Source organism: Acinonyx jubatus, chromosome E1 (assembly GCF_027475565.1).
Source record: "Acinonyx jubatus isolate Ajub_Pintada_27869175 chromosome E1, VMU_Ajub_asm_v1.0, whole genome shotgun sequence".
Taxonomy (NCBI): domain Eukaryota; kingdom Metazoa; phylum Chordata; class Mammalia; order Carnivora; family Felidae; genus Acinonyx; species Acinonyx jubatus.
In genome coordinates, this window is record NC_069397.1 from 40,318,669 (window position 1) to 40,339,610 (window position 20,942).

Sequence of the window (20,942 nt, forward strand, 5' to 3'; positions counted from 1 at the left end):
AGGGGTACTAGGGACCTTAAAATAAAAGCAGTTAGGACCAGGGCTATTGCCCTGATAAGGAAAAAAGAGACAGAAAAATGACAAAAAGCCATAAGGAAAGGATCATCTAGCTTAAGGGTGAACATATCTCCAAAGAAGTCTTTGGGCAGCTCAGCCAGATAGCAAAGGCTGGTGTTCATGCCCATGCCTTGAGTCAACGAGAAAAGATTGAATTTCATTCTGTGTATTCCACTTAAGAAAAGAAAGGAGTAAAAAATGCATTTTACAAATATTCCCACCAAAAATAATTTTTAAAGTGTTTTCTTTTCTTTTTAGGATTTTGCTTTTAAGTAATCAATCTCTACACCCAACATGGAGCTCGAACTCACAACCCCGAGATTTAACGTCACATGCTACTGACCAAATCAGCTAAGTGCCCCCAAAATAATTTTTAAATGTTTTAAGTTATGAAACCTAGAGAGATAAGCTGGTTATCTGGGAAACTCACTTATCTACATGGAAAATCTTTTTTTTTTCCTGATAAAAAGGTAACAATGGTTAAAAATAATAGTAAAAGAATGAGGGGTTACTGCTTTTCCACTGGAAGAGAGTAGTGACCTTCTTCAGAGATACCTGCACTCTGTTCCTGCCCTTCTAGCAATTACCCCACTGTATTTCTTTAAATATATTTTTTAATGTTTTTATTTATTTTTGAAGGAGAGAGAGACAGACAGACAGAGCATGAGCGGGGGAGGAACAGAGAGGGAGGGAGACACAGAATTCGAAGCAGGCTCCAGGCTCTAAGCTGTCAGCACAGAGCCTGATGCGGCGTTCAAACCCACAAAGTGTGAGATCATGACCTGAGCTGAAGTCGGACACTCAACCAACTGAGCCACCCAGGCTCCCCCCACCATATTTCTTTAAAAAATTTTTTCTAATGTTTATTTTTGAGATAGAGAGACAGAGAGACAGAGACAGAGTGCCAGCAGGGGTGAGGCAGAGAGAGAGGGACACACAAAATCCGAGGCAGGCTCCAGGCTCCGAGCTGTTAGCCCAGAGGGCTTGAACTCACACATGGCGAGATCATGACCTGAGCCAAAGTCAGACTCTTAACCGACTGAGGTATCCAGGTACCCCATACCCCACTATATTTCAATTAATGGTTGACTTCCCTGTCTTCCCCACTGGCCTATGCATTTCTTGTGGGCTGGGACAACATCTTTTATCTCTGTATCCCTGATATCTACCACAGGTCCTAGTACATTGTAGGTGTTCAACAAACATTTGTTGGACAAATGAAGAATGATGTCAAGGATGTGGCTTCCCTTCCCTGCCTTTCCTTTAACAAGAAGACATTAAAAGACTTGCCACACAGGGGGCACCCAGCTGGCTCAGTTGGTAGAGCATGTGACTCTGGATCTTGGGATTGTAAATTCGAGCCCCGTGTTGAGTGTAGAGATTACTTAAAAATAAAATCTTTTTTTTTTAATGTTTATTTTAAGAGAGAGAGAGACAGAGCATGAGTGGGGGAGGGCAGAGAGAAAGGGAGACACAGAATCCGAAGCAGGCTCTAGGGTCCAAGCTGTCAGCACAGAGCCTGATACAGGGCTCTCGAACCCACGAACCGTGAGATCATGACCTGAGCCGAAGTCGAACGCTTAACCGACTGAGCCACCCAGAAGCCCCTTAAAAATAAAATATTTTAAAAATAATAAATAAAAGACTTGCCACACAATCAGATAATAGTGTACCCCAGGATAAATTCATGTGTTCACCACATTGGCCTATAGATCAGGCATATTGCGACTTTAATTCTGGACAGTTTTCAAAGGGAGGGGAAATGGGGGGAGGGTGGGAAGAGAGGTCATTTCTGCAACTTTAGAAATGAATTTTTTCAATTCCTTTTATGCATGACATAAGAAAAGATATCCTACCGTTCTTACAGGGAGTAGCTATGGTATCAAGGAACCAAATGGGATGATGTTGCTGAATTTCTGATATTTGATCCTTTGGAAATATTCCCAATGGATACATTATACAATATTCCATTAGCACCTGAATGGAAACAAACTAGCGATGACAAGTATTTTACTTCCTACAAGATCAAATAATAGTCACGAATCATGAATTGGATCTGTGGACAGCTGTTCCAGAACATAAAATCAGTGGAAGCTATAGGGCAATTTCAAGGCCTGACCTGCAAAGGAAGCTGGGAAGAGGGAGCAGTCAGAACCAGTACAGCTAGAAGGTCATCCACAGGGTACAACAAAGTTGCCAACCGGATGTGTTCCTCTAAAACAACTTTGTGGTAGGGGTGCCTGGGTGGCTCAGTTGGTTAAGCTTCCGACTTTGGCTCAGGTCACGATCTCGAAGTTTGTGAGTTCGAGCCCTGCATAGGGCTCTGTGCTGACAGCTGGGAGCCTGCTTTGGATTCTGTGTCTCCCTCTGTCTCTGCCCCTCCTCTGTGCATGCTCTGTCTGTCTCTTTCTCAAAAATAAATAAACATTAAAATTAAAAAAAATAAATAAAACAACTTGGCAGTAGCTTGCCTTGCTCCAGGAGCACAGCCACTGTCAGGAGATTGCTGGAAGTGGTGGTTGGCAGTGAGAGCCTCAGGGGACCACCAAACTACAGCTGGGCCAATAAGGAAACCTGTGGGCCCCAAATCCCCGAATCTTGCCCAAAGATTTGCAAATAATCCATCTTCCTTTCCCAAACCTGCAGTCCTCTCTGAGGATTCCCATTCCCTTTATGGCCATCCTTGTTTAGAATTCCTGAACTCAGAGGGAATTTTGCTTCCCCAAACTTTCCCTTTGCCCACTCAGATTCCAGTTCTGGAAAAGGTACTATTCTGGGTATCCCATCAGCCTGGGCCCCAAGGATGGAAATCAATCACACAGAGCACCAGCCATAGGGATGGTATGAAAAAAACACCTGGTTCCCTGAGGTTCGTGGAAAGGATGAAGCAGAGAGGAACCTAATGGTGTTTAGGGGCTAATGAAGGCCAGACTACCACCTCTGCTTCTAGGACATAACCATAGGCAATACAGCTTAAGGGGCCAGGGAACAGTCTTAACTGAAGTCTAGTGTGGCCCCTGGAAATCCTTGTGACCCAGCCCTCTTATGGACTGTAAACTGAATCAATCCTAAGAACACAATAATACTCTGTCTGCTCTGGTATCCGGTTGTGTTCAGGGATCTCCCCACAGTGACTATTCTATTCCAACCAGCTATGTTCCTTTGGACACATAGTATTCATTTCTCTGTATGCACTGAAGTTGTCCCCTGCTCATTCAGCAAGTTTCTGACCACTACCTCTAACCTGTATGTGTGTGCATGCCTTTGGATAACTAGTATTGTCAGGTGATACAACATCTAATCCACAGGCCCTGAGCCACCGAACGGATTATTACTACACTGTCATACCCCATTCATTTACATCCCTGTCGTGTGAACAACAAGGACCCATGAACACATGCATTCCTTCTGCTGTGCCCTACATCAATGGTTTCTTATCCTTTGCTGATTCATGGATCTCTTTGAGAATCTGCTATGAATCTCCCCAGAATGAAATAGCCATAGGGATTTGAAAACAATTTCAAGAAGTTCTTGACTCATAAAGCCCATCCTTCAGACCCCAAGCCAATGCTAACGATTCCTGATGGCAAGAAATGATGGCATTTCTAAAGAGAGAGGTAGTCAGAAGGGAGGGAGCTTCAGCTTAATTCTTCCCTACTTGTTGCCCATATGTATAAAAGCCTGGAGAGGATTTGGGAACAAAAGTTGGTCAACCTCATCGGTGAGGTACAGCCAGGTGACCTCACCTGTCCACTTAGCTGAGGCAGCAGGTCTCATAATAACCCACTAAGGCAGCAGCTCCTCTCTGAGACTGACATGGGCCCCTCCCCTTGCCCACACTAACACACTCCCACCTATGAGTCTAATCCAGACCTACACATCTTTCCCCATGGCCATCTAGGCAAGCCAGGTGACTCTGATGCTCACCATGTCACCTAGGAGTAGTGGATGAAAAGGACTTCTGCTGGGTAAGCTAGGCCATACCTTCTCTACATTTCCTTCCTCTCCCTCTCTCTCTCTCTCTCTCTCTCTCACACACACACACACACACACACACAAAACACACACACACACACACACACACACGCACAATGCACACTCCAGCCATCACTCAGAAGAAGATCCAGGGTCAGCATCTTGAGGCTTCCCTGTAGCAGATTTCCCAGAGCACACCTTCAGGTTGGACTCTGCCGAATTCAGTGATAACTGCCACCCGGCCGCTGGCCAGACTACATTTTCTGGGTCTCCCTGACCTCCTCAAAGGCCAAGCATTCTCATCTGATATCTCATCTAATACTCCAACCCTTTCTGCCTCGAAAACAGCAACAACAACAACAACAACAACGCCTCGATCTTGGCACAAGACTGAATGTTCATCACACACATGCACATACACACACACACATGCACACACATATGCATGTGCAGGATTGCCACCAGCCATCCCCAACTTCTGCCAAAAATGATTACATATTTCTAACAAAGACTGACCACGAATATAAACAAGGGTCTGTGGATCCTGGGAATGAGTGGGAAGAGGTCTCTCTGCGCTTCCATAGATTAGGGGATTCTCCCATTCTAGCCTTCCCCAATCATGGCAAAGACAACCAAGGTGGCTTCCTCCTCACCACAAACACAAACCCACCATTCTAACTGGTAGACTATTAGCAAGAGAAGCAAAACTCGAAAGTACCAAAAACACCTCTCAAGATGGACCTCAGAGTCAATTCTTGAAGCTGTCACATGAATTTCCAATCCTGTGAATAACCAGCCACCAGAGTTTTATTCCAAGACGAGTGTAATTCTGGCCTCTCACTATGTGCTTTCAAGTAACGCAATGTAATTAAAATGTTATCATAACCTACCTCTCAGAACGTTACTAACTAGACTTGTGATCTTGGGCAGGTCACTTCCTGTCCCTGGGCCTTGGTTTCATCATTCATTCACTCAGCAAATATTTATTGAGAAGCTAGTAAGTTCCAGGCACTGTGCTAAGTGCTGAAGACAACAAAGATGAGCAAGATACGGTCTGGCCGAAGAATGTCTCACTCTATTGTTTATGTGTTAACGTAAATAACTCCTCATGTTGCTGCATGATTAGGGCGGTAATAAAGGTTGGACAAGGTACAAGAGGAAAACTAGGAGGGGAGCACCTGTATCTGATGAGGGGCATAGGGGTTTGTACAAATAAGGGAGTTGGACTTCTTAATCAAAGAGTCTGTTATTCTAAGATCGTGATGCATTCCAAAAGGACACAGAAGCCATTTGGATATTCTGCTCCAGGGAAATGTGTGCAATACCAGCCTTCCACTAGTGCAGATAAGGAGTTTACTATTGGCAGTTTACCACTTGGCATGAATACCTCTTTCAGAGTGAATAGAAGCCAGATTCTCTTTATCAGACGTTTGCACTATCTAATTCTAATGATCACCTAGGAGTGTAAATGACACTTGGTAAAATTAAATCCCTTCCAATTCAAAGGTCAGAAGAGACATTAGGTACACTTGTGCCATATATACGCTTAACCAGCTGATGAATAATATACAAACACGTCACTTAGGAGGGGAATAACCAAACCCAGACATATATAAAATGAATCCCTCATATGGTTTTCTCTCAAACAAAACCAGAAATAAAACCCATTAGCCCGTTATTGCCGGAAACTCAGTAGTCCCCCTGAGATGGTATGAGCAAAAGTCTGATAATTGTGGCTTATAATTAACTCATGCACCAGCTAATATTATTTAAGTCCTCAAATACTGAAGGGAACAGAGTTATCAATTCCTAAAAGGTCAAGATCAATAATATCCATCCTTCTAGTTTATTTTTTCCTGCCTACCTATATTTTCTATATTTACTACAATAAGTATGTTTTGATATTGTAATGCTTAAACCTGGTAGACCTGTTATTTTACATAGAATAAAGTGTGTCCTCTCCCATTAAAGTATTTATTAGTTGTTTTGTTTTTTTTTTTTTTTTTTTTTTTTTTTTTTTTTTTTTGTCTTCCCAAGATAGTGCATGGAACCTGATACTGCCACACGCAAACTGCCTGGTAGGTTAGTTATACATAGAATTCAGTTCTTAGATTTTGTTCTAACTTGAAGTAGAAACGCAGGTAAAACATGAGGCCTTGCCATTCCACTTTCAACTCAAAGATATATAGACACACATATATATACTCATATATACATACATATGATATATTTAGTGATAAAAAATTTTATATATTTAGAAGCCATCTTGATGGTTGTATATCAGTGTGGATGTACTTAATGCCACTAAACTGCACACTTAAAAATGATTAAAATGAAAAATTCTATGTTATGTATATTTTGCCACATTAAAAAATAGTTTAAGAGTTTTCTCAAATTAAAAAGTGCAATTGACTTGTGTGTATGGACCCTGTATCTTGTAACCTTTCTAAACTCAATTATTGGTTCTAATAGCTTTTTATATATTCCTTAGGATTTTCTATGTACAATCATGTCTTCTACCTTCTGTAAGTCAAGACAGTTTTATTTCTTCCTTAAAAGACAAGAAAAGGCAGATGAGCACTGACTGTTGTATATAAGCGATGAATCACAGGAATCTACCCCCCAAAACCAAGAGCACACTGGATACACTGTATGTTAGCCAACTTGACAATAAATTAAATATATTTTTTAAAAAGGCATCTCTATCTCAACAAAGCAAAGGCTACCAGAGTGTAAGATCTTTTTTCTGTACCCTTAAACGCTTGTAAAATATGCCAAGGAGGAGGAACCACATCACACAGATGTCAACTCAGATTAGGGAAGATAAGATTTAAATTACTCTGATTCCAACACGTGAGAACGGTTTGAGAATGACTTTGCTTCAACCTGTGATTAACAGAAAAACACAGTAAGCCATGTATCATTTCTGAGCCATGGAGGTGTTATAGCAGAGGGAAGTGGACACAGGTTGTTTCCAGGGTCCCTTGGTTCATCAGCTCCTTATTTGATTACAGGGTGATTTAACCAAGGAGCATTGACTGCTTCAGCCTGTTTGGCCTTGATCAATCCAGAAAATACACTCGCTGATTTCCTTTTATCGATAGTCTACAGGTGTCAGGGAAGGGACCCTGACAGTTTTCACTCGAGAATGCTCAGAACAGTCACAGAAAGGCCCTGAACACCTACCGAAAGGGATGGCCTGAGACCTGCCGGCCCAGGGTCAACAGCCAAATTAAACTGGAGAGGTGAGGAGCCAGAGGGACAGGCAGGCCAGGATTAAGGGAACAGGAGCTCTGAAACAAGCAAACAAAAACTATTCATAAAAAGTGCTAAAAGGTGAGAGGTGCCTGCCTGGCTCAGTTGATAGAGCATGAGACTTGATCTTGGGGTCATGAGTTCAAGCCCCACATTGGGTGTAGAGTTTATTTAAAAATAAAATCTTGAAAAAAAAAGAAACCTGCTAAAAGTGAACAGAAAGGTGGACCTTCCAATTTGCGATTAGACTGTTAAATAACTATTAGAACTTTGTCATGTTGATTTAACAAACCAGAGATAGAGAGCAGGATACTAAAACCATGTCAAAAGTTAATTTTTAATAGCCTCCTAAACAGTTTCAGTCTTAAAATTTTTTATTTGAATATAGTTGACACACTGTGTTACATTAGTTTTAGGTCTACAACATAGTGAGTGACTCTACATCTCTATATGTTACGCTGTGCCTAACTAGTGTTAATTAGCCAAATACACCAGCCTGGCATAGCTAGAGGGATGCATTGATAGCATAATAAACATTAATAGAGTCAAAATGGACCAAAAATTTCAACCTCCTACAAAAACAATGGAAGCTCTAGAAACAAAGGAAAAATAACTCAATCCCAGACACCTGAAGAGATCAATTTATAAAATATAACAACACATTAAAGCAGTCATAGGAGGGGCGTCTGGGTGACTCAGTGGGTTAAGCGTCAGACTTCAGGTCAGGCCATGATCTCATCGTTCGTGAGTTCGATCCCCGGGTCGGGCTCTGTGCTGACAGCTCAGAGCCTAGAGCCTGCTTCAGATTCTGTGTCTCCCTCTCCCTCTGTGCCCCCCCCTCTCAAAAATAAATAAACATTAAAGCAGTTGTAGGAAATACTCTATCTTACCATGTTGGAAATATTTTAAAATTTTATCAGAAAAAGAAAAAAATTACAACATTCACAATAAAAGGAAGGAAAACAGACCGAGCACAATAATACTATGACTTGTAGATCATGCAAAAACATTTATTTTTTTAAAACAAAACAAAACAAAACAAAACACAGGCTCTGCTTCCTCATTTAGGAAATTAAATGTTGAAATAGATTGGGTACCTTATATGAGCTAGAGGTATGCTGGTCAGGGACAGAGGCCTCCAGGCAGCTCTCTGTGTAGCCAACTGCCTCTTCCCCTCCCTTTCCTTGGGGTGCTGTAGGACATCATCATTTTCTTTCTTTTTTTTTTTTTTGAGATTTTTAAAAATGTTTTTTATTTATTTTGAGAGAAAGAGAGAGAGAGCGAGAGCATGAGTGGGGAAGGGGCAGAGAGAGAGGGAGAGAGAGAATCCCAAGCAGGTTCCACGTTGTCAGCACAGAGCCCAATATGGGGCTCGAACTCACACACCATGAGATCATGAGCTGAGCCGAAATCAAGAGTCAGATGCTTAACTGACTCAGCTATCCAGGCACCTGGACATCATCACGTTCTATGTGAATACTGTGGGGCGAGGTTGGGATAAATGATGCCCACATCCCATCCAGCTCTAGGATGCTATCACTGTACCCCCGATAAATCAACACTGCAATGCATGGTCTCGACAAAGTGAACCGACAGAACCTCTGTTCTAGACACAAGGTAGAACATATAATGGAAATGGCAGAGACATTCCTATCTTTCTAAAAGCTACTTTTCTGGAAAGTATGTTTAAAAAATATCGACTTTTTTTTCTTTTTAAGTTAAATACATTTTAAGGCAGGCATTCCTAGCAAACTGTGTTTCTGAGGAAGACTGGAATGAGGGCCTAAGGTCATACACTTTATGACTGACACTGTAGCTATTACCAAGGGTGAGCATGGATGTGGCAATTGGGAGTAACGTGGACGTGAACTAAGGACAGTCATGGAATCCGAAAAATGCCATCACGAAATACATCATTTCCAGTTAAGTGCTATGAAAAAGGATGCAAAAAAGACAGAAAACCTATCACTTAAGTTTCCCACATCCCTTCTCCAATGGGCATAAAGGTATTATGACAATCAATTATTTAGCAGCGCCTGGGTGGCTCAGTCGGTTAAGCACCCAACTTCGGTTCAGGTCATGGTCTTGCGTTTCAGGGGTTTAAGCCCCGCGTCAGGCTCTGTGCTGAAAGCTCAGGGCCTGGAGCCTGCTTTGGATTCTGTGTCTCCCTCTCTCTCTGCCCCTCCCCTGCTCATGCTCTGTTTCTGTCTCTCTCAAAAATAAATAAACATTTAAAAAGTTTTTAAACAAAGAACAATTATTTGAAAAACATTGTGTGGGGGCACTTGGGTGGTTCAGTCGGCTAAGCACCAACTTCAGCTCAAATCATGATCTCACAGTTCATGGGTTTGAGCCCTGTGTCGGGCTCTGTGTGCTGACAGCTCAGAGCTTGGAGCCTGCTTCAGATTCTGTGTCTCCCTCTGTCACTCTCCCCTCCCCGGCTTATGCTCTCTCTCTCAAAAAATAAATAAATAAGCATTAAAACAGACACACACACACACACACACACACACATGCACACATTGTATGATTTCTTTCACAGAGGCACTGGCAACATTCACAAACTTACTTCAGCATTCAAGAGATTCCTAAAAGAATGTTCTCAAATGTATACTTGGCCTAAGTTTTCATTTAAAATCAATTGTGAAGCACATAGGGGGTAAATACACGATCCTTGCTGCTTTCTGTAAGTTTTTAAACTTCCAAAATCAAAACTTTGAAAGTTCAATCATGGGGCGCATGGGTGGCTCAGTGGGTTAAGCATCCCACTTTGGCTCAGGTCATGATGTCATGGTTCATGAGTTCAAGCCCCACAATGGGCTCTGTGCTAACAGCTCAGAGCCTAGAGCCTGCTTCGGGTTCTATCTCCCTCTCTGGCTTACACTTTGTCTCTCTCGCTCTCTTTCAAAAATAAACATTAAAAAAAAAAGTTCAATTGTGGACTGTATGTATTTTTAAATGTTTAGGTTGTTTTTGTTTCTTTTTTTGTTTTGTTTTGTTTTGTTTTATGTGAAGGACTAAGCTGGATCCTGAGTGCGTGGTTTCAGCCTGGTCAGTCATATCACTTTTCAGCACTCAGGTTTCTATAAGAGAAATGAAAAGACTCACTTAAGCATGTTGTAGAGCAGTGCTCCTTACGCTTTTATGCACGTACAGAGAACCCCAGGATCTCCTAAAAATACAGATTCTGATTCAGTGGAACTGAGGTGGTGTGTTTTCTCGAGCCTCCAGGTATGCTGAGGAGGAGCATAACTGGAGAACGATGGCTCTCAAAATTGGTGTGTGAGAATCACCCAGAGGGCTTGTTAAACCAGATTGTTGGGTTTCTGACTTAGAAGTGTAGAAATTCTGTCTTTCTAGCACGTTCCCAAGCAATGCTGGTGCTGCTTGTCTGGAAACCACACTCTGAGAACCACTGCTGTCAAGGAAAGACTATTGGACTGTGTGAGAGAGGGAAAATGTGGGGTTAGCATCCACTGTGGCTAACTGGCCCTATGGCTCTATCAGGTAGAAATACATTCACCTGCAATTAACAAAACAGTCATCAGTAGCCTAAACAAATAGTATAGTTTGTTTTTCTCTCTTGGTAAGTCCAGAGGTGGGCAGTCCGGCGTTTGGGACATCTATTAGGAAGCCACCAAGGACGCCTGGCCTTTCTATCTTTGTGTTCCACCGTCACTCACATGTGGCCTTTGTGCTGATGATGACTGCTGGACCAAGTTCCAAGCAGAAGACTAGGAGCAGGGCAGAGGGGGATGGGGGCCTCCAGCTTCACTTGCCCTTTTGGAAAAGTTTTCCCAGGAATCTTGCTCCATGACTTCTGCTTACATTCCACTGGGCAGAACTGAAGCAACCGTAGACCCATCATTGACTAGGGAGAGGGGGTTGGATTCGCCAACCAACATTAATAACCACAGTGGCCTCAGACATACACACAGATCTTAACATCATATCAAGACTACAGAAGTTCTAAAACCTAAGGACATATCTCAGCTCTCTGAATCCTCGCCTCCTCATCCGTAAAGTGTATGGGGTGCACTATGGGCATTTTGGGCAGGACAGTTCATCCCTGTGGGGCTCTCTTGCACACTGCAGGACATTAAGCGTCTCTGATCTCTGGGTACCAAATGCCAGGATCCCCCACCCCTGCTATTGCGATGAAACCAAATAGGCCTCTTGGTTGAGGTGGGGCATGGGAGGGGACTAGCCTGTGGGATTGGAAGCCACTGTCCTAGATCGGGTCTGGTCCACAGCTGTCTGATTCTCTTCAGCCTCTTTGATAAAAGCTAGTTATTTTTTGAAGCCCTGGCTACACAGCAGGAGCATGGGTCCCCATTCTCCACTTCATGGTGGGTAGGTATTGTTTTATCTCCTTTTAAGACAATCATTATTTTACCTTATTAAAAAAGCCCTCCTCCTCCTTTGGGGCACATGTTAGTCACCACCGTCACACTCTTCCCCTACTTGTTCCAATGATCTACCTATTTCCAAATCACTCTCCCACCAGACTTTCCCCTCCAAGTTTTACCTTCCTCCTAGGCAACTTTTACATCCACGTGGATGGTCCTGACTGGACTTGACCTCCTCACCTCAAAGGCCCTTTACTACTTGTCTCCTTGTCACCCACACGATGGACAGACCTCAGCACTTGCCATCCTATGAACTGCTCCTTAACCTTAAACTTGACTGGCTCTCTCTTGTACCGCCACTTCCTGTACCTCCACCTTCTCGTTCCCTTTGCCCCATTCTTCTTCCTGATGTTGATTTTAGTCCAAGCTAGCAGCCCCTTCCTAGCTTCACATCCTTCTCCACGCAGCCTGGACAAGCTGATCCATTCCTCCTGCATTCCCCCAATCTTCACCCCATTCTCCTGGTAAAACCCCAGCCCCAGCTCTAGCTGACTTTCTGCCCTCTGACTCCCACACTTGAGCAGCTGAACACTGCCCTGAGACAGTGCACACCCACGCAGGCTGTTGCCGTGACAACCTGGTGGTGGGCTGGTGGTGGTCCCTCTACTTGTCCTTGTCAGCCCTCTCCTGTTCCCTACCTTATCATCTCCCCTGTCATTCGCACTCTTAGCAGATAACTTCACTCCTACTTGACAGTGAAAATAGAAGCCATCAGTCAGAAGCCCCCTCAACTTCCTGCCCCCCACTGCCACCCCACTAAAGCACTTATTTTTATCTACACTCATCCTTTCCTCCCTTTTATTGTGGGGAAAGTTTCCTTCCTGTGGTTAATCCCTCCACCTGAGCCCTACATCCCAATAGCTCCAGCCTCCCCAAGGACCTTGGCTGTCAGAGTCCCTTCTCTGTGCCTTTAGTATTGCCACACTGAAACGTCTCCTCTGTTCTAAAAAGCAGTGTTCTCCAGACTCCACAGTCCCATCTCCACTGTACAAATTTCCCCTTCTCTCTTGTCCTTTGCGGCCACACTTCTTAACCTTTCTCACACCATGGATGCCTTGGCCGTTGGGTGGATAATGTTTTTGAATGCATGCAATATATATAGAATTACCCTGGAAGCCAATTATAGTGAAATCCAGTGATTACAATATATTTTTTAAACTTGTGACATAGCAATACATGTGTTTCTTTCTTTTATTCTTGTGTGTCCTTTATTAAGGCATTCAATAACAAAATCTTGTGTTATCTATAATAACCCCTGTATTGTTAAGTAGCGATGATTTTAAACACTATTTTGCAACATCTGCATCAACTGCAAGGTGAAGTAAGTATAGCTGTGATTTTTACAGGTGACAAAGTCACAGGCACTACTATACTACTGAAGAATAAAGTCTGCAGTCATAATTGAAGGGAAAACTATACTCTAAATTTTATTTTATTTCTTTTAAAGTTTATTTATTTATTTTGAGAGAGAGAGAGAGTGAGAGTAAGTGGGGTGGGGGGCAGAGAGAGAAGGAGAGAGAGAATCCCCAGCAGGTTCCATGCTGTCCGTGCAGAGCCCAACATGGGACTCCACCCCAGAAGACTATATTTTAATAACAGGTGAGTGAGGGGCACCTGGGTGGCTCAGTCAGTTAAGCATCCAACTCTTGATTTTGGCTCAGGTCATGATCTTACACTTGGGAGATCGAGCCCCACGTTAGGCTCTGCACTGGGCACGGGACCTACTTAAGATCCTCTCTTTTCCTCTGCCTCTCCCCCTCTCCTCGACTCAAACTCTCTCTCTCTCTTAAAACTAACTAAAATAACTAAATAAATAACTAAGTAACTAACTAAATAAATGAAATGTGAATGAAAAATCAATATGTAATTTTTTCCCATCCAAGTTCATGGGTCCCCTGAATTCTATCCATAGATCCCCTGGAGGGGAGCAGTGGGCACCAGATTAAAACGCCTGTTTTAAAGTCCATCCTCCCTGCCCACCTCCTCATCTTCCTCACATCTCAATTTTGTGAGTCTTCAAGTATCTGTTAGTGCCAACTATGTATAAGGGTAAGTAACCTTTAGCAATCAGGTTTTTACTCTCATGGCTCAGGCTCAATATCCTCACCAAAGTCACCAATGGTTCCCCAAATTTGAAGGTCTCTTCTCTATCTCCATATTGCTCCAAATTATTTCCTTTCTAGAATTTTCTCTTTCCTAGGCTTCTGCAGTATCCTTCTCTATGGCTATGCCTTGAGCTGCAAGTAAAAACTGAATCCAAATCAAACAGATTAAACCATAAGGAAAAATAGATCATACATTTTAAGAAGGGCAGATATGGGGTTGCTGTAGGGCTGATTAATGTCCTGGCTCAGCAATGTCATCTGGGACCCAGGGGCTTGGCATCTTTCTGCTCTACCAGCCTCAGCATGATGGCTTATCCTCAAGATGCTCTACCCTACATATTAAAGGACTATAGCAGGTCCAGGTGCCATATCCAAATGTGCCAACGTGCAGCTGAAGAATAGAGTATGTCTCTTCCTGTCTGTCTATTTCTTTAAAAAAATTTTTTATGTTTATTTATTTTGAGAGAGAGGGAGCACAAGTAGGGTAGGGACAGTAGGGACAAAGAGAGGGGGGAGAGGGAGAATCCCAAGCAGGCTCTGTACTCTCAGTGCAGAGTCTGACATGGAGCTCGAACTCATGAACTGCGAGATCATGACCTGAGCTAAAGTCGGACGCCTAACCGACTGAACCACCCAGGCACCCCCCTGTCTATTTCTAATCAGGGAGGAGACCTTCCTCAGGAGCCCCCAGAAATCTTTCCTCACATCACATTGACCCGAATTGCATCATATGTCCCTTCCTAAATCATTCCCTGGCAAGGAAATGGTGACGGCCATAATTGGCTTGGATTAATCAGGATTTATTGCCAAACCACTTGGAAGAAGGGTGGAATGCAGAACAAAACCGGGGGCTCTGCCAGAAGTGAATAGGCAATCAAACCTCACTGATACACACCAGTTTTTCTTCTGCTTTTTGCTCGCTCCTTCATTTTTCTTCGAGATGCGGTCTTCCTACCCCTTAGGTGTTGTGTTCTATCAGGTTCTATCCCAGTCCTCTTGCAGGACCATCCCACACCACAAAATCTCCCTGAGTGATCCTATTCACGCCTATGGCTTGAACTGCCACTTGGGTATGGCTTGCTCTCCACCTAGAACTCATTCCTTGGCTCTAGGCCTGTGAATTCTCTGTCGCTTACTGGGCCCCAGCTCCATGTGAATATTCCCCGACTCAAACTCAGTTTGTGCATCCATGCACCCCCTGACTTCCCCATGTCTCAGACAACAGCCCTGCCTTCACCCAGTAATTGAAATCTGTCCTCTCAGAATCCTTCCTCTCCCTTACCCACATTACATAATCAGCCATCTTAAACTCCTGTAGATTCTCTCTACTCAAGTGTCTCTAGAATCTGTCCCCTCCTCTCCATACTTGGGCAGGGCCCTGCTCATTTCAGGCCTGGCTGATAACCTTGCCTCTTGCTTTACCTGTGTCACTGATGCTGGGCGGATCTTTCTCCACTCCTGTTCACCAACCTTCAGCAGCTTCCTATTTTGCAAGGCACATCCAGGTCTGGTCCCTGCTGACGTGTCCAGTTCACTACCTGACACTTTCCGCATTCACCCTAAACCCAACTTGCCATCTCTCACATCCAGCTCGCACACATGCTCTACTTCCGCGCCATCAGCCCTCTCGACACAGACACATGTGCAGGCACATACACACCTTTTTTTCCCCCTCCACATATACTCAAAAATACTTTCATGTTTTGACAAAAACTTATTTTTGTCACCTACCATGTGTTGGTCACCTTTCCATGCTGATGATAGCCCTACCTGATATTTTTTACAAATGACTCCTTTATGTCCCTTATTAGGGATCACTGTAATTTATTAAGAATACCTATACATGCATCCTTGTCCATATGTCCTAGCACATGTCCCTAGTTATAAGGGACTCAGGCAATTCCTGGAAGCAGAATGGCTGGGTCAAAGATTATGCGATTTTTACATATCAAGAGAACTGCCAGCTAACCCTCCAGAATGTATCCATTTAAACTACCACCAAAGGCATATAAAAATACTGTATAAAAGCACCCATTTGTCAGAACCCCCATCCACACTAGATATCTTTAAATTTTTGCTTGTCTAATATTTTGCCCTAAATCTGTATTTTTCTGATTACTCATGAGACTACAATTTTACATTTTTTAATTTATCATGAACCATTTATTCCTTTTACCCATTTTTTAGTATTTGTTTTCTTCTCCCCCCCTTTTTTATTAAGTAAACTCTACCCCAAAAATGGGGTTCAAACTCACAACCCCAAGATCAAGAGTCACATGCCTATTAACTAACCAAAATTTAAATAAAAGCTTGAAACAAAACAAAAAATAAATACATAAATAATAAATCGTAAAAGAGAAGAAACAAAGAGTCACATGCCCTACCAACTGAGCCAGCCTGACACCTTCTTGCTTTTCTTCTTATTGGTTTGTCTGCCCTTCCATTTTCTCCACCTGGCCAATTACTACCAAACTTTCAAGACTTAGGCCAGGCACCACCTCTTCCAAAAAGTTTTCTCCAATTCTTTGGCTTCTCCCAGTACCCACCCTCAAGTTAAGCCCCCCTACTCTGCACTCTCTGCTAACCTTGCTGTGTATTTATCTCTTCCACAAGGCCATGAATACCAAGGCTTGTTACCTCTACTTCTCCAGTTCACATTAGTGTGCCCCTGCATGGGATAGGTGCATAATCCAAGAATGAAACAATGTGCAAATGATCCACAAACAGGATCACTTTTAGGCTTATTTCCTTTGTCCTGTTCCTTGAGAAAACAATTCGGAACAAAATAACCTGGTTTGTTCTATTTCATGACCAAAATGTGATTTTTAACATAACTCCTTCATACAAAGAGCTTCAGCCCTTCACGTTCATTGTTTTAATTTTTCTTTGGCTTCATTTTGAAGGTGAAACCCCCTGGGGTCATAGGATCCCAGTCTCAAGACCTGAAGCTGCTCCAACTAGCTCTCTTCCTCCCAGTCCCTGACACACCCTCCTTTCCCTACCTCATACCTCTGCCTCCTTACCTCCCCAATATACCTGTGCTTCTGGCATATCTGTACTCCTGCAGGCCAGGTGTCCAGGAAGACCAGAAATGAAGGTGCAGCCAAAATATTTCACTCAACCTGGAATATCAAATAAAGGCTTAGGACATTTAACAAACTTGTTAGTTTACAAATGCTGCATTTATTATCAGAGGCAGACCAAAGCCTCAGACAAAGGAATGCCACAACCCCACGACATTATCATAACCTGGATCAGAGAACACGGAGCCAAGCAAATTGAACTCAGCACTCAATAATCAATCTCTGGGTAATGACCTCGAGCCCCTGGATCTGAAACCCATGAAAGAGACCATGAACCTAGTCCTGTTGCTCGATAGAAGGTAGGTCTGAAACCGAACCTGTAGGATCATGCCAAATAATATGAGGTTTTAATTTTTTGCAGTTTATTCAAAGGAACCACTTATTTTTTTTTACCCTGAAAAAGATCTTTCATCTGTAGCAACAGCCAAATTATACTTCAGTTCCCACTGCATCTAGCAGTAACCACAACAGTGGCTAGTATGTGTTGAAGGTTTTCTATGAGTCTGGCACTGTGCTAGGTGCTGATGTATCACCTCATTGAACCAACATGGACTGGTCAGTTCTCAGCAGAAATGGAAAGCATAACCTGTTAATAACTGGGGGGATTTACATTGAGCTCTATACATAAGCACATCTCCAACCCATTTCTACAGGTGAGGAGGAGCCCCCAGCTTGTCAGAGATGGCTTCTTCGAGGAAACTTACCTTGCAATTTCTCCAATTCAGATCAATTCACACGTTCTAACCTGTTTGTCTATAAACTAGGATTTGAAGGAAGTTTTCCCACTTCTGGGAGACCAGAAGGAGGAGCAAGGCACTATTATTAATCCTCAGAAAAGGTTGAAATTAAACTCCCTCATTTCACAAGAGTTCATAAACTGCTTCCAGCTTATTATTTTAAAGGAAGCAAACAGCCATTCCAGACTCACAAGGAGGGGAGGCCTGGCAAGTTTACTCTCATCTCTAAAGCCTCCCTCTTCACCTGGGCACTCAGAGAGGGACCTAGTGAAGCCTCCGAAGACAGCCAGCCCTTAGGAGCAGTTCTGTCAGGGGAAGGGAGCCCCAAGGAGGAGCTCTGACCCTACCTCAAACTTCAAGGGGAGCACCCAGACCCTCCCTGAAAAGGCGAGGCTGCCAGTCCTCCTGAGGGACATCCCTAACAGCCTGGCCCAAATGGAGGAAGCAGGCTGGGGGACTGGGGTAGGGTGAGGGGAGGGAAACTGAGCAGAGGCTTGGGAGGGGACAGGCATGGGGCAAGCCAGAGCCTTCTAAAGAAGCCCAGAGGATTCATGGCGGCCAGCCCTGGAAGGTGGCCGAGTTCTCATAAAAAAAGAGAAAGTGATAGAGAAAAGAATACAAAAACCTTTGTCTGAGCATGACTCTTGCCAGTGGTGCCTCTGCCAGAGCCTCTGCAGCAGCTCCCAGAGAAAGCCCTCCAGACAGGGACAGACAGACAGCCCAATGGAGCAGAAGAGCAGCCAGAAGCCAGCCTCCATCAGAGTGGGGGTTTGGAATGTGCTGGCGCTGGGGGGCACCGCACCCACTCTTCAATAATTGGCTGGGAGACCATTGGCCATCCATATGGAAAAGATAAAGTGGATCCCTATCTTACAGCAGGCCTCCAAATAGGTTCCAGATGAACTAAAGACCTACAGAGTGTTTTGTTCGGGGCAAATTATGCTCAGAGACTAAGTTTGTCCTTGCCAATAATTTATTTAACACAGGTTCACTGTAAGAATTACAATTTATAATAATAATATTTCACAAGCCAACAGCATACAGGATGATGTCTCTTAATATGCCAATAAAGAAATAACATGCTCCAAATCAATGATAGATTAATTACATTATTGTTCCAGGTAAAAGGGAGATGGAATAAATAAAGTCCAATATTAGCTGAGGTGTACCTTTCTACAAGTTGGTTCTTGGGAGTGTCAGTCCTTCCAACTAAAAGCTGGGTATCAGCTGCCTGCTGGGGCACTTAGCTGGTGGGAGACGGAGCCAGTGTTGGCAGGCAAGGTAGGCTGCTCTGAAGATTATTACTGCAGGGACCGCTACACAGCTTGGACCACTCCCTATGAGGAGTAGCCTCACTAAGGCAGAAGCAGATGTCCCTTCTTTTCCTGAGACTGCTGCATGGTTTAACACCACTGCTAACACCAAGGTAGCCTTGCCATGGCAGCCACAGTCCGAGTAAGTGTCTCAAGATCCCCAGAGAGCTATTAGATCATCAAAGAGTAGCCTTGTCCAGACCAAATGCTTTCGAGTTGCTGGTCATTCCTCTTAATTTTTATTTTATTTTATTTTATTTTTTATTTTTTATTATTTTTTTCAGCACATGAAGTTTATTGTCAAATTGGTTTCCATACAACACCCAGTGCTCATCCCAAAAGGTGCCCTCCTCAATACCCATTCCTCTTAATTTTTAAAGTTTAAAAGTATACCACGTGATGGACACCATGGCCGTTACTATGGTGTTGATGATGTAATGGCCCTCATCACTCCAGGTGCTAGAGTTCGATAAGAAAGTTCTAATATCCAACTTCAAAACAATTTCATGAAAACAAGTTCAAACCACAAACAACTTTGTCTAAAACAAGCTTTCAAAACATGGATTTGAAATCATAACAAGTCAGCACACAACACGGGGAACAAGCAAAACTACTATGGGGCTTCTGGAAGAAAACATAAAAGGACAGCTTTATGATACTGGGAAAGGGATGCTATCTTTAACAAGGTATAAAACACGCAAAACAGAAAGGAAAATAAGGATAACTGTCTACATTAAAATCTTCTCTAGGCCAAAAGACACCACATGCAAAGTATAAAGACAAGCCATAGACCAAGAGACAATATTTGCAACCCATACAACCAGGAAAAAAATCTGTGGAGTATCTTATTATGTCCAAAAGAAATAGACCAATAGAAAAATGGGCAAAAGATATGAACAGGCAATTCTCAAGGTACTAACAACAGCAATAACAACAAATCAGATGAACTTCACTTGTGATCATAACTGGAAATTACAACCATGAGATCCCCCTGGGCATCCATGGGATGGACAAAAATTAAGATCTGACAATCCAAGTGTGGATGCAGGTTTAAGGAAATGAAAACTCCATCGCTGGTAAGGGTGTACAACCATCTAGGAAAAAACATGTGAAACCTTGTAAAGTTTGTAAACCTTCTAAAGAAGATGCACGTGCCAGTGGTAGAGCTATTCTCCTTCACGTTCACAAGTGACAGATCCTGTATTCACTCTATGTAACAGGGGATAAGTAGAAACAATCTAATCACCCTTGTGTGGAAATAGTATAAACTAGTGTATTCATCCAATGAAACACTATAAAGCAGTTAAAAAGAATGAAATAAATCTACATGCATCAGCATTGCTAAATCACAAAAATATAATGTAGGGTGAAAAAAGCAGGTTACAAAAGTATAGTATATATACTCTAATACCATTTATAGAAAATTTCAAAACAAAAAAATATATAATAAAAGTACAGAATCATGCTTGTATGTTTAAAACTTTGTAATTTAAAATAAAACAGAAACCACAATGAGATACCACTTCACACTCATTAAGATGGCTATTATTAAAAACCAAAACAAAACAAAACAAAGAACGTAACAAGTGTTGGTGAGGATGTGGAAAAATTGGAACCCCTGTGCATTACAGGTAGGAATGTAAAATAGTGCTGCCACAATAGAAAATGGTACCAGGGCGCCTGGGTGGCTCAGTCGGTTATCATCTGACTCTTCGTTTTGACTCAGGTCGTGATCTCTGGGTTCATGGGTTTGAGTCCTCCATTGGGCTCTGCGTGGATGGTGAGGAGCCTGGTTGGGATTCTCTCTCCCTCTCTCTCTCTCTCTCTGCCCCTCTCATGCATGCATTCTCTCTCTCTCTTTCTCTCTCAAAATAAATTAAAATACAAAAGAAAGAAAATGGCACAGCAATTCCTCAAAAAATTAAACATAGAATTACCATATGATCCAGCAATTCTGCTTCTGGGTGTATACCCAGAATAATTGAAAGCAGGGACTCAAACTTATTTG